Source organism: Giraffa tippelskirchi, chromosome 9 (assembly GCF_054371585.1).
Source record: "Giraffa tippelskirchi isolate mGirTip1 chromosome 9, T2T-mGirTip1v1.2.pri, whole genome shotgun sequence".
In the NCBI taxonomy this organism is placed as follows: Eukaryota; Metazoa; Chordata; class Mammalia; order Artiodactyla; family Giraffidae; genus Giraffa; species Giraffa tippelskirchi.
Window position 1 is genome coordinate 32572272 of NC_137283.1, and position 14900 is coordinate 32587171.

Sequence of the window (14900 nt, forward strand, 5' to 3'; positions counted from 1 at the left end):
TTTTTCTGGTAGGAACTTGTGGACAATACTAAACAGGGGAGTGACAGTAAAACTTCCAGGTACAATTCACTAACTAACAGTTAACTCAGTGACCTGTCAAAATTTTAATTAATATTCCAGTTTTAAAGGAAACCCCCTGCCATACAAAATCCCTCCTTTCTTACAGTGGTTGAATGTCATAGATATATTTTGTGGACATTTTGAAGACTTAAACATCGGTGCTCCTGGCAAGTAATGTGAAAAAAAGATGGTCATATATTTAGCTATCAAGTTTCATGTCTTTTGCTAAAAATATAAAACCAAAAGAGCTCTGAGCATAAATATAGGCATGCTCTTGGTGTTGGTTATTTCGTAACTATTCTTAGGTGCCAAATGTCTTCATCTTTGTGCGATTTATAGTAATGTAAGTAATGTGTTGGAGACTAACAAATCAAAATCTCATTTCAGAAATGTGACACAAATGTTGTGTGTTGACTTATTGTTTCATGTGTTAGATTTCTGATGCATTTCCTAAAATACCTTCTTGAAAGGAGTAACAGGAAGGAACAATTGTGATGCCAGATATTCTGCTGTGTGTACTTTCTTATTGATAAGAGATTGCTAATCAGTTCTTAATTGTGTTTAATAACTTACTGGTGTACTTCAGTGTAGGAACTCTCAGCAATTTAAAAATCTTTTGATAGCAAGGCACTGAGAAGCAGTTTGATGCTTGTTAAAAGAGAACAAAGACCAATTTTAGTTTTTATTATAATGATTTTTTTTTTACCATTAGAGATGTTTTCTCAACAATAACCAGATGTATAACATAGAAGCAGCTGCATGAAATTTTCATTTTTATGCATAATATTGGAAATCTTAGACAAGGTTTATTGTATGTTTGGAAAATGAAATGATCTTTTCCTAGTCTGAACAGCTGTGTAAAACAGAATGATGACATCTTCTCCTGTCTCCAAGTGACCATCTGTTTTTATGGGACTTGACAGGTAATTTATTAATTTTAAAGGGTTTGTTTTAGTGAAATGTTGGAAAATGTACCTGTAGCAGATTTTTAGGAAATACTGTAAAGCTCTGGAGTTTTTAAAGGGCCATTCTAAAGGTCTGGTAGAATCTTTAAAATCTTTTTTTCCTATATGTTTTGAGTAGATAAAAAATTTGCCAATGAATGATAGAATAGGGACTACAGGCATCAGTGACACATTTGAGTCTTTCGTTTTGCTTTTGGCTGATTTTAGGAATATTACCTGTTCCATTAAGAAAGAGTTTATTTAAAAAAAGAGTTTATTGCATTTTTTTCTTTCATGTTTCTGTTCTTTTTAACAGAAAAATTAAAAAAATAAGTGGCAAGTTACTTTTAAAACTCTGTCATTCTCTATTCTAGCTGTCTCTGCACTTTGTTAGGGCCCTCCTGGCATCTTCTCACATTTTGCAGGAGATGTCAGCTCTTTTTCATATTCATCTGTCGCTTTTTAAGGTGTCACTGAATTACCCAGACTGAATGCAAAATGCTATGAAACACCATAGTTATTATGCTGAGAGCAGACGCATGTGGGAATTCTTTATGATGGGCCCTTACTCATGTCTTCATACTTTATTTATTCCAGTGTGCTTAGCAAGCCAGCCTGGCCTTGTTTCTCTCCAGGTAGATCAAATGGCTGGAAACTGTACTAACTATTTTTATTTGGGAAGCTGAAATATTTTTAAGATGAGTGCTCATGGTGGATGAATAGAGTCACGGTTCATCAGTTCTCTCTCTGCCTCAGTCACCAGCTAACGCTAGAAGACTTAATCATCTTTAGCTTAATCCCGCAATCTGCACAGTGAGGTTTATGACATCTTCTTCTCTTCTTCACTGGGATAGCATTCAGTTCAGTTCAGTTCAGTCGCTCGGTCGTGTCCGACTCTTTGCGACCCTGTGAACCACAGCACGCCAGGCCTCCCTGTCCATCACCAACTCCCTGAGTCCACCCAAACCCATGTCCATCGATTCGATGATGCCATCCAACCATCTCATCCTCTGTCGTTCCTTCTCCTCCTGCCCTCAATCTTACCCAGCATCAGGGATTTTTCCAGTGAGTCAGCTGTTCGCATCAGGTGGCCAAAGTATTGGAGTTTCAGCTTCAACATCAGTCCTTCCAGTGAACATCCAGGACTGATCTCCTTTAGGATGGACTAGTTGGACCTCTTGTAGACGAAGGGGCTCTCAAGAGTCTTCTCCAACACCACAGTTCAAAAGCATCAATTCTTCGGCACTTAGCTTTCTTTACAGTCCAACTCTCACATCCATACATGACCACTGGAAAAACCATAGCCTTGACTAGACGGACATTTGTTGGTAAAGTAATGTCTCTGCTTTTTAATATGCTATCTAGGTTGGTCATAACTTTCCTTCCAAGGAGTAAGCGTCTTTTAATTTCATGGCTGCAATCACCATCAGCAGTGATTTTGAAGCCCAGAAAAAAAAAGTCAGCCACTGTTTCCGCTGTTTCCTCATCTATCTGCCATGAAGTGATGGGACCAGATGCCATGGTCTTAGTTTTCTGAATGTTGAGCTTTAAGCCAACTTTTTCACTCTCCTCTTTCACTTTCATCAAGAGGCTCTTTAGTTCTTCTTCACTTTCTGCCATAAGGGTGGTATCATCTACATATCTGATGTTATTGATATTTCTCCTGGCAATCTTGATTCCAACTTGTACTTCCTCCAGCCCAGCGTTTCTCATGATGTACTCTGCATATAAGTTAAATAAGCAGGGTGACAATATACAGCCTTGATGTACTCCTTTTCCTATTTGGAACCAGTCTGTTATTCCATGTCCAGTTCTAACTGTTGCTTCCTGACCTGCATACAGGTTTCTCAAGAGGCAGGTCAGGTGGTCTGGTATTCCCATCTCTTTCAGGATTTTCCACAGTTTATTGTGATCCACACAGTCAAAGGCTTTGGCCTAGTCAATAAAGCACAAATAGATGTTTCTCTGGAACTCTTTCGCTTTTTCGATGATCCAGCGGATATTGGCAATTTGACCTCTGGTTCCACTGCCTTTTCTAAAACCAGCTTGAACATCTGGAAGTTCACGGTTCACGTATTGCTGAATCCTGGCTTGGAGAATTTTGAGCATTACTTTACCTTGTGAGAAGAATGCAACTGTGTGGTAGTTTGAGCATTCTTTGGCATTGCCTTTCTTTGGGATTGGGTTGAAAACTGACCTTTTCCAGTCCTGTGGCCGCTGCTGAGTTTTCCATATTTGCTGGCGTATTGAGTGCAGCACTTTCACAGAGTCATCTTTCAGGATTTGAAATAGCTCAACTGGAATTCTTTCACCTCCACTAGCTTTGTTCGTAGTGAGGCTTCCGCCCCCATGTGATCACATGAACCCTTAAAAGCTGAAGAGGAAGGTAGAGGCATTCAAAGTTTGGACAGTGAGAAGGATTTGATGCATTATTGTTGGCTTGAGGATTAAGGATCATATGTCAAGGAAATGAAGACCTCATCCAATGAATGAATGTAAGGAACTGAATTCTGCCAATAACCAGTGAACTTGGATAATGACCCTGATCCTTGAATGAGTATCATGCATGTGTGTGTGCACAGTCTCTTGAGTTCAGTTCAGTCGCTCAGTCGTGTCCGACTCTGCCACCCCATGAACCGCAGCACGCCAGGCCTCCCTGTCCATCACCAGTGCCGGAGTCTACCCAAACCCATGTCCATTGAGTCGGTGATGCCATCCAACCATCTCATCCTCTGTCGTCCCCTTCTCCTCCTGCCCTCAATCTTTCCCAGCATCATGGTCTCTTCAAGTAAGTCAGCTCCTCACATCAGGTGGCCAAAGTATTGGAGTTTCAGCTTCAACATCAGTCTTTCCAGTGAACATCCAGGACTGATCACCTTTAGGATGGACTAAAGGTGAATCCAACTAAAGGTTGGATCTCCTTGCAGTCCAAGGGATTCTCAAGATCTTCTCCAACACCACAGTTCAAAAGCATCAATTCTTTGGCGCTCAGCGTTCTTTATAGTTATGTTCAACTCTTTGAGACCCTATGGACTGTATCCCACCAGGCTTCTCTGTCCATGGAATTCTTCAGGCAGGAATACTGGAGTGGGTTGCCATGTCCTTCTCAGGGGATCTTCCTTACCCAGGGGTTGAACTCGTGTCTCTTAGGTCTCCTGCATTGGCAGGTGGGTTCTTTACCACTAATGCCACCTGGGAAGCCTAGTAAGTTTCACAGTCCTGGCCAATATCTTGATTTTAGCCAGGTGAGATCCTACCACACTGTGCTTGACCTCAGACCCACAAATACTGTGATATAATAAATGAATGCTCTTTTAAAACATTATGTTTGTTGTTTCTGTTACAACTGCAAAAGAAAACTTAAGAAAGTAGGTTCCTAGGATGGAATTGCTGGGTCAAATGGTAAGTTCCTACTTAAAAAACTTTGCAGTGGTTTTGAATGGAGCAGTGACATGATATTTTGAAAGGATCCTTTGGTCATGCTGAATTAGGCCTGTAGAAGGACCAAATGAGGACACAAGCAGAGTCACACTTATTACTTTATTGCATGCCCTTCTCTTTTAGAACCATCTTAACATTTATTCTGTTAAAGAACAAGTGTTCTGGGCAAACCACTTGTGATTGATAGACCTCTCAATCCTTTTGACAAACAAATGTGGGAGAGTATATCAAGTTGAACAGAGCCTATTTTGTGCCACGTCTGGTTGCCACGATCCTTTTTAGGAGGAGACAGCCATGCACTAAGCACTTTTCATCTTGTGCCTTACTAGTTTGGTTGAATATTTGGAGTTTGCTCTTGAAAAAATAAACTGCTATGGGGAAGTCTAAAGATGGTGTTAACCTGCATTGGTTAAATGCCTTACTAACTTCTCTTGTATCACTGCTCAGGGATATGTGTATGAGAAATGTGTTTATTAGAAAGGGACTGGACAGCCATGTATTTAAAGGATAAAATACTCTTCAGAGGCAATTAACATGGTTTACTGTGCAAGATACTGTGGGGCGGGGGGGAGCTTTGGTTTCAGGAGCACAAACTCAACCAAATACATGGGATCTCATTTTCAAAGGGTCTTGCCCAGGTTTCCTGTTCATGCACCTATAAGTTTCCACAAACAATTCAATTTTATTTGACATTTATTGGGTTACACTTGACATTTCCAAGTACAGCAGACATTTTTTTTTTTCTTTCTGACAACTCAGTTGTGAAATTATGATTGGCACTCTGTAATACTCAGCTCATTTGTGTTCAGAACTGACCAATGGTAAGTTTTAAAAGATGAATCAGTTTCAGATTTTGTGATCCATGCATTCTCACCCTACAAGTGGAGCTAATGTTAATTGTTAATCAAAAGGCTGTCTCTGCTAGTGGTCTGGTATCTTAGGCTTCATTTCTGGACTCGGTACTTTGGCTAGCCTGTATATGTCTCTCAGTGTCCTCTGAGGATCACTCAGCAAATATTGGGTTAAATAATAAATATAGCTACTTTATATCTTTCATTATCTTTAAATTAATTTAATTAGCACTTTTCCCCCTCAATTAAAAAAAAGAGATCAGTTGGAATCATGCCAACGCAGAGATTTCCACTGTTGTCAGTTTGATTTCTGGCTTCCAGACTGAGGTGTGAATGTGTAAGTGCATATACATAGCCACAGAATATGGCTTAGAATGTACCTGACTCTTCATTTCACTTAAGACATGATGGCTATCCGGGATGAGGGAGTAGCGCTCTACACTGTAAATATATACAAAATCATTATTAGCTACACTTTGCCTTATCTAACCAATCCTGTTTCTTAGGCATTTAGGATGTCTTTTTTCCCCTTTTATGAACACCCCTGCTGTGAACATCCTTCATCTGTATATCCTTGTTCACTTAGGTGTTACTGCTGTAGGAGTGGAATTGCTTGTTTCAGAGTATATGATCCTGACTGCCTATAAAATGTACCAGGGAGCCCCTTTGGAGGTATCTTGGTTTGGGATTTAGCCACAATAAATTTATCAAAATCTATTCAGATTTTTTCCCCTTTAACTTTATATTACACACAGTATGAATGATAAGGTGCCTTTTTTTTTTTTTTAAGTGATGAGAAATAAAACCTTTTGTTCTGAAGGGTGAGGTATTAACCTGTGATTACTGTCGGTCTCATCCAATTTCAGGTTTCATCTCAGAAAAAAAAAGTTGTCTGAGCACTTTGCGTTAATTAAGTTAGGTGTAGAGAACATATTCCTCACTTAAATTAATGCCACTTGACATTCTAAATTCTTCTACTCTTAATCTTGCAATTGCCTCATTTTGCTCTGATTTATAAATTGTGAACTTGGATCCTTTATCCTACTGAAAACTCAATTGTAGAAGGATCTGTTAATGAGAAGCAATAATTTTATTTTATTTTCAGCTTTAATATACATTTGGATGTTACATACAACTGAAATTTCTCATTACTTCTTTTAAAAAACATTTTAGGATTTCATGATTTGAGTTTTAGCCTTTGGAAAACATCAAATCTTAGAAGGTACCTTGGATGAACCTTAGGATTTTATGCAAGGGCAGGAATTCTCGGACATTTTCACAGAGGCTCAGCCTCCCCTGTACCTACTCATGCTGTAGGCCTGAGTCAATACTTGTCTCCTCTGAGGCCCAAGCTGAATCACACCAGACCCTCTGAGGCTCAGGCTCCTCCCACCAACTTTTGGCAAACTTTAACCAGTAAGAGAAAGGAGGTGGAAGACAGAGGAAGCCTGCAGATAAATCCCTTGCTCTGCTTTTCTGCCCCATCTCATCCCCTCCTCCTCCCACATGGCCTGTTCCCAGACACAATGATACCTGTGGCCTCTCTGGAGACATCCATTCTCCATGGCCAGCCATCCAGCTGAAGCACTGGCCACCTTGGCAGCTGCCATTTTGGATTCCTTTCCTTCATGCCTACCTTGCTGCCCTATTCCTCTCACCCAGGCTACCCTGATATTCTACCCTCAAATACAAAATACACTTCACGTATGTTTTTAAAAATATGCTCTTGATTTTTAAATAAGCCAATCTAAGATGCTTTGAAAGCAGAAAATGTCACCATTATTTTGTCTAAATGTTTATTAAATTACTAGATAATTTCTACAGACACAAGTTCTTATTCTTGATTAGGTGACTCAAGTTTTTACCTCTTAGATAGAAAAATAGCCTTTAATATTATATATGTATGAAATTTATATTACTGTGTGTTGATTATATTATTGATTTTGTACTATTCATTACAAATAGTGTATATTAATTGCATATATAATTAATTGTATAGCAATATATGTATTAATCATCTTAATGAAAAATAGACTTGTGATTTTGAAGTGGTGCAACCTAATAATGTTATTTTATGACTTTATCAGAAAGAAAAGCACAAAGAGAAAGGAAGAATTAAAAAAATAATAAGCCCCTGGTCTTTCCTTACCCCATTCACTCTCACCAAGGTATGTTCAGTTGGTTGATTATTATTATTATTTTTTTTGAAAATCACATTTGATGGGTCATTCTCCTTTCCCTTCCTCCAGTTGTTCTTAAGATAGAGAACTATCCTTTAATTCTGGCGATTGGTTCTTTGGGAAAATGGAGATTTGATTCTGTTACTTAAGATAAAACAGAGAAAGTGTATATAAAATATCTAGCACAATGGCTGGCTAGACTGTAATGTGGCTGGCCCTCTAGAGTAAAGCTGTGTCTGGCCACCCTGATTGCATAATTCTCTCGCTTCCCATTCCTGCCATTACTAGAAGAGAAAGATCCAGTCAAAACAGAAGCTTTGGTGCAGCTTCTTGACTGTCAGATTTTTGCCCTGAGCATCAAAAGAAGTTATTTTAGGTATCATTGATTTTAATGCCACCAGGTTTTGAGTCTCTGCTCTATAATAATCATAAGTCTTTTAGTTAACATTTAGTAGCTATCAAAACTTAATATTGAAGTCAGATTTTCTTCTCACATGTCATTTATTTTCCATGCATTCTTTCACTTAATGTCACTTAACCTAACTTTTTCTAGCTCTTCAGTTCAGTTCAGTTCAGTCGCTCAGTCGTGTCCCACTCTTTGCAACCCCATGAACTGCAGCACACCAGGCCTCCCTGTCCATCACCAACTCCAGGAGTCCACCCAAACCCAAGTCCATTGAGTTGGTGATGCCATCTAACTATCTCATCCTCTGTTGTCCCCTTCGCCTCCTGCCCTCAGTCCCTACCAGCGTCAGAGTCTTTTCAAATGAGTCAGCTCTTCACATCAGGTGGCCAAAGTATAGGAGTTTCAGCTACAACATCAGTCCTTCCAATGAACACCCAGGACTGGGTGGATCTGGACTGGTTGGATCTCCTTGCAGTGCAAGGTTCTCTCAAGATCTTCTCCAACACCACTTTTCAAAAGCATCAGTTCTTCGGCACTCAGCTTTCTTTATAGTCCAACTCTCACATCCATACATGACCATTGGAAAAACCAAAGCCTTGACTAGATGGACCTTTGTTGACAAGTAATGTCTCTGCTTTTTAATATGCTATCTAGGTTGGTCATAACTTCCCTTCCAAGGAGTAAGCGTCTTTTAATTTCATGGCTGCAATCACCATCAGCAGTGATTTTGGAGCCCAAAAAAATAAAGTCAGCCACTGTTTCCCTATCTATCTGCCATGAAGTAATGGGACCGGATGCCATGATCTTAGTTTTCTGAATGTTGAGCTTTAAGCCAACTTTTTCACTCTCTTCTTTCACTTTCATCAAGAGGCTCTTTAGTTCTTCTTCACTTTCTGCCATAAGGGTGGTATCATCTACATATCTGAGAATATTGCTATTTCTCCTGGCAGTCTTGATTCCAGCTTGTGCTTTCTCCAGCCCAGCGTTTCTCATGATGTGCTCTGCATATAAGTTAAATAAGCAGGGTGACAATATACAGCCTTGACGTACTCCTTTTCCTATTTGGAACCAGTCTGTTGTTCCATGTCCAGTTCTAACTGTTGCTTCCTGACCTGCATACAGGTTTCTCAAGAGGCAGGTCAGGTGGTCTGGTATTCCCATCTCTTTCAGGATTTTCCACAGTTTATTGTGATCCACACAGTCAAAGGCTTTGGCATAGTCAATAAAGCACAAATAGATGTTTCTCTGGAACTCTCTCGCTTTTTCGATGATCCAGCGGATATTGGCAATTTGACCTCTGGTTCCACTGCTTTTTCTAAAACCAGCTTGAACATCTGGAAGTTCACAGTTCATGTATTGCTGAAGCCTGGCTTGGAGAATTTTGAGCATTACTTTATTAGCGTGTGAGATGAGTGCAATTGTGCCGTAGTTTGAGCATTCTTTGGCATTGGCTTTCTTTGGGATTGGAATGAAAACTGACCTTTTCCAGTCCTGTGGCTACTGCTGAGTTTTCCAAATTTGCTGGCATATTGAGTGCAGCACTTTCACAGCATCATCTTTCAGGATTTGAAATAGCTCAATCGGAATTCCTTCACCTCCACTAGCTTTGTTTGTAATGATGCTTCCCAAGGCCCACTTGACTTCACATTCCAGGATGTCTGGCTCTTGGTGAGTGTGAGTGATCGCACCATCATGATTATCTAGGTTGTGAAGATCTTTTTTTGTACAGTTCTCCTGTGTATTCTTGCCACCTCTTCTTATATCTTCTGCTTCTGTTAGGCCCATACCATTTCTGTCCTTTATTCAGCCCATCTTTGCATGAAATGTTCCCTTGGGATCTCTCATTTTCTTGAAGAGGTCTCTAGTCTTTCCCATTTTATTGTTTTCCTCTGTTTCTTTGCATTGATCACTGAGGAAGGCTTTCTTATCTCTCCTTGCTGTTCTTTGAAACTCTGCATTCAGATGGGAATATCTTTCCTTTTTCCTTTGCCTTTCGCTTCTCTTCTTTTCACAGCTATTTGTACGGCCTCCTCAGACAGCCATTTTGCTTTTTTGCATTTCTTTTTCTTGGGGATGGTATTGATTCCTGTCTCCTGTACAGTGTCACGAACCTCCGTCCATAGTTCATTAGGCACTCTATCAGATCTAGTCCCTTAAATCTATTCCTCACTTCCTCTGTATAGTCATAAGGGATTTGATTTAGGTCATATCTGGATGGTCTAGTTGTTTTCCTCACTTTCTTCAATTTAAGTCTGAATTTGGCAATAATGAGTTCATGATCTGAGCCACAGTCAGCTCCTGGTCTTGATAACCCCATTGTTCCGATTCCTAATTCTTTTGTAATTAAGAGTGTAGCTTGTTCTTGTAAAAGTCTTTATTTTTGATGTCAGATATCTCAAAGTATACTACTTGTTTTATTTTTGTTTATGTTATGCTCACCATGGACTCTTTTTCAACTGTTCTTTAATTTTCTCCAATATAAATGCTCTTCATAACAGCTTATTTTTAGCACAAAGTGAACTTTACTCTTAACTGCTGTAGTTAATGTAATTCTTTACCATCCAGCTGGGTCGGGTCACTCAGGTGACATCCATTTTGAGTTTTTGTTTCTTTTTAAAATCACTGTTTTGGTATTGTTAGTAAAAGTTCATTTGATCAATTTCTTTATTAACTCTTAGAATGGATAAAGTATTTTCTGTCTTCTAAACCTGTATGCTCTACCCCCTAACCCAGTTGGTATGAGATATTTATTTTTAGTTGGCAGGGAGAAGTAAGTCTTGATTGAAATTCTCTAAAATCAACAGTTGGGAGAAATGAGGCACTCAGTAAGGTTCTTTGAGAAGGTTTCTATTTTCCTTGAGATAATCTCCATTGCACATAGCACAGCAGTTTTTTCAAGCAGAAGATGTTCTTGACATTTCCCCAAACTGTCGCAACTCCTCAAGATTGCTCTAGGAATTTAAATATGTTTATCTAAATCCATCTATTTACTATTTAAAGAGGAGAATGTTTCAACACATTTGTGAATGGGAAACACTTCTTAAAGCTCTGTTCGATTCTGGAATCAGGAAAATTTCCTGTCTACCTTTTTTCTCTGAAAAATTTACAGATTATTTAGTAGCACACACCCACTCCAATATTATTGCCTGGGAAATTGTATGGAACCTGACAGGCTACAGTCCACAGAGTTGCAAACAGTCGGATGTGACTGAGTAGTCAACTAAGTAACAACATGAAATGCTTTAGTGTTTTGCTTTGTACAAACCATATCCTAGCATAGTTTGTCTCTTCCTTCAAAGAGCATCTCTGGGGTATGAGTACACAATGTCTCTGTAAATTCAGTGAATCTGTCATGAAAACAAGACTTGATCTGTGATTTTGTTGAGTTTTGTTCTCTGCCATTCTGTTGACTGGTAAATAATCAAGTTATTTATAGTTATGATCACCTCCACATACAGCTTTGGTGTCAAAATAGCAAGGGAACACATTTTCCCTTTAATTATTCATTCATTCATTCTTCTGTGTGTTCCTCCATTTGCTTTTATACATCTGTTTGGCCATCTTTCCATCTGTTCTCTTATCCATCCAAAACATAGGAATTAACACATCCAGCATGCCAGGTGTGGTGGTAGGTTTTTGGGCTTGAGAGGGAAAATTTATGCCTCTTGTCTGAGAAGTTCACTTTATATAGAGGGTGGTAGGAGAGACAGAGCCAGAAGCAAACAAATTAAACCTTTTTAGTTCTCAGATATAACATGCACAGGTCTGTGCCCTTAATTATTTCAAGTATTGATCAATTTGTAATTTTCTGGGAGATGGTCTTAAAGTAGGGAGTTGCTTACCTGTTGGTTGATTTTAACAGGTGCTTATGTTCAACTGACTGCCCATCAGTGTCATTACTGAATTGCTTGGCTTATTTTCTTTGTCATAGCCTCTAAAGTATTTCTCATGTTTGATATCAACTTTGTTTCTTGATAGAAAATGGTCATCAGGAAAATCTACTATGTGTGATGGTAATGAAAGCAAAGAGGGGAAAAAAGGGTCATGGATAGAGAAGAGAAATTTTACATAGAAAGAAATATTTTTTTGGCAGCTCATGTTTATGACACCAAAAAGTCATCTATCTGTTCTGCAACAAATTAAGAAGAAGCTGATTTATAAACCTGGTTTTCCCAGTGTTCCAATCATTACAATTTTTTTAATAGTTTCATCATACAAGGAAAATTAAGTGACATAGAGTGAACATTCAACCAGTGCTCACTTTCGTCCAAAAACTTCGCTAAATCATTTTAATATATGACTTTATCTCTTCTGTAAATAACTATGAGGGGTAAATTGTAATCACTAATTTCATTTTACAAATTAGGAAATTGAGGGCCAAAGGTTTAGAAGTTTGCCCAGTGGCAAACCATGGTGGTTTATACGGAATGGGCATTTGAACACTGACCTTTGGAATTTAGGTGCTGTCTCCTCACTATTTCTAGAGTTGTTATCTGAGATCTGGGGTTTCACCCTGAGACTCTCAAGAGTCTGAGGCAGGGGTTTTCAAAATTGAGACCATTTACACTTTGGATTGGGTAATCCTTTGTTGTGTGGGTGTTGCTGTGCTTTGTAAGGTGTTTAGTAACATCCCTAGCCTCTATTCCTAGAATTTAGTAGCATCCCTCAGTTGAGACCACCAAAATTGTGTCCAGACATTGTTACCATCCTCTGAGGTACAGAATCACCCTGAGTTTCGAACTACTGTAAGGGGATCCAACCAGTCCATCCTAAAGGAGATCAGTCCTGGGTGTTCATTGGAAGGACTGATGTTGAAGCTGAAACTCCAGTACTTTGGCCACCTCATGCGAAGAGTTGACTCATTGGAAAAGACCCTAATGCTGGGAAGGATTGGGGACAGGAGGAGAAGGGGACGACAGAGGATGAGATGGTTGGATGGCATCACCGACTCGATGGACATGGGTTTGGGTAAACTCTGGGAGTTGGTGATGGACAGGGAGGCCTGGTGTGCTGCGGTTCATGGGGTCGCAAAGAGTTGGGACACGACTGAGCGACTGAACTGAACTGACTGAACTATTAGGTTACATTGTTCTGTGGTATATACTGAAGGAAATCATAATTAATGGTTTTGGGCACTTAGAAAAAAATGTTACTGCAGTGGTAATATCTGAAGCTTCATTTCTACGTGGAGTTAGCCAAAGTGCAGAATTAGAGGGCACAGTTTCCAAGAGTGTCTTTAATTCTGACACCAGCTTCCAAGTTTGGTGGTTTCTAGAAACTACTCTTAGGTTTGTTGGTTTGCTAAGAGGACTCATAGATCTCACTAAAATATGTTAGGCATACAGGGAAAAGATATGGATTAAAAGCAGGCAAAGGAAGACATGAATAAAGTAGAGTTTAGGAGGGTTCCATACATGAAATTCCTTTGTCATTTCCCTATAGAGTCAGCACACATTACCATCCCAGCATTAATGTGTGGCATGACACATAGCATTGCCAGTCCGGGAAGATAGCCTCAGTTTGGCGGTCAGCGTTTTTATTGAACCTCCATTGTGTAGGCTTAATTAATTAGTTGTTTGGTTGCCCGTGTGATTGGTCTCAGCCTCTGTGTGACCCAAATCCCCCCTCACTGAATCATATTGTTGGTTTTTCTGGCATGCCCAGCCCTTATCCTAAGACAAGCCTAACAACCCGCCTCCTGAACAAAGCCACTCCATCAGATATGACATAGGTACTTCCTGGAAGCTGAAGACAAAACACAGACCACTCTTTGGACAAAGCCAAACTTTACATACAACACAACCCCTGAGAAAATGATGGCATGTACTCTTGTTGTCGGATGGCATGTATTCTCAGCCGGTAGAAACTTTGGGATAGAGTAAATGGCAGGTGTTTTGGTTTACTAGATCTGCCACAGTAAAATGCTGTTGACTGGGTGGCTTAAACAAAAGCAATTTATTTCATACAGTTTTGGAGGCTAGAAGTGTAAGTAAGAGTGAAGTGTTGACAAGGTTGATTTCATTCTGAGGCTTCTCTCTGAAGCTTACAGAAGGTCACCTTCTTACTGTATCCTCGCTCAGTCTTGTCTCTGTGCCCACCCATCCATGGTGTCTCCTTTTTATAATCATAATGAATTGGGGCTCTACTCCCATGGCTTCATTTTAACTTAATCACCTCTTGAAAGGCCTTATGTCTAAAAATGGTTGTTTTCTATTGTACTGGGGTTGGGACTTTAACATATAAATTTTGGCAGAGACACAATTCAACCTCTGACTTTCTGTCCTCTAGTCTTCTACACCCCCAAATTCATGTCCTTTCATGTAAAAGATACATCCCATCAACCCCAAATGTATCAACCCATTCTAGCATAAACTCTTAAGACCAAGAGTTCATTTAAATATCTGAATCAGCCATGAGTGAGACTCTTCAGTATGGTTTATCTTGAGGCAAAATTCCTGACTGTGAACCTTTGAAACCAGGCAAGTTATCTTCTTCCAAAACACTATGGTAGGACAGGCATAGGCTAGAAGTTCTCACTCCAAAGGGAGACGTTGGGATGAAGAAAAGGATCATAGGTTCCAAGCAAATTCAAAACCTAACAGAGCAAATTCTGTTAGATTTTAATGATCAAGAATCATCTTCCTTGTTTTGATGATGCCCTGTCCTCTGAGCCTACTCAGGTGGCAACCCTGCCTTCTGAATTTATGGGGGCAGCCTTGTTGCCCTCTCATGCATGGGCAACAGTTTTGCCCCCTCAACTCCTGGCTAAAGTAAATATGATTAGATATGAGAAATACTGAGTTTTCCTTGATTCTTATATGCTTAAAAGCTGCAGTCAAGATGGGTAGGCAGGCATCTTAACAGATAGTTGTAACAAATTAATAGTAAGTTCCATGAGCACCAGAGAGATTTTGTACTAAGAGTTAAAAAGTTCTGAGCTAGGATATCCTTAGGAATATTTTGAGATTTTTATTAACCTCATTTCTTATAAGAAATGATTGAACTAATGAATCGTGAA

At 39.4% G+C, this 14900-nt stretch overlaps 1 protein-coding gene across 9 annotated transcripts in view; it reads left to right on the plus strand.

Annotated features, from left to right (window-relative positions):
* Nucleotides 1-14900, plus strand: part of SUCLG2 (succinate-CoA ligase GDP-forming subunit beta) — a 626520-nt gene that overhangs the window by 86578 nt on the left and 525042 nt on the right. The gene's annotated exons all lie outside the window — the stretch shown is intronic.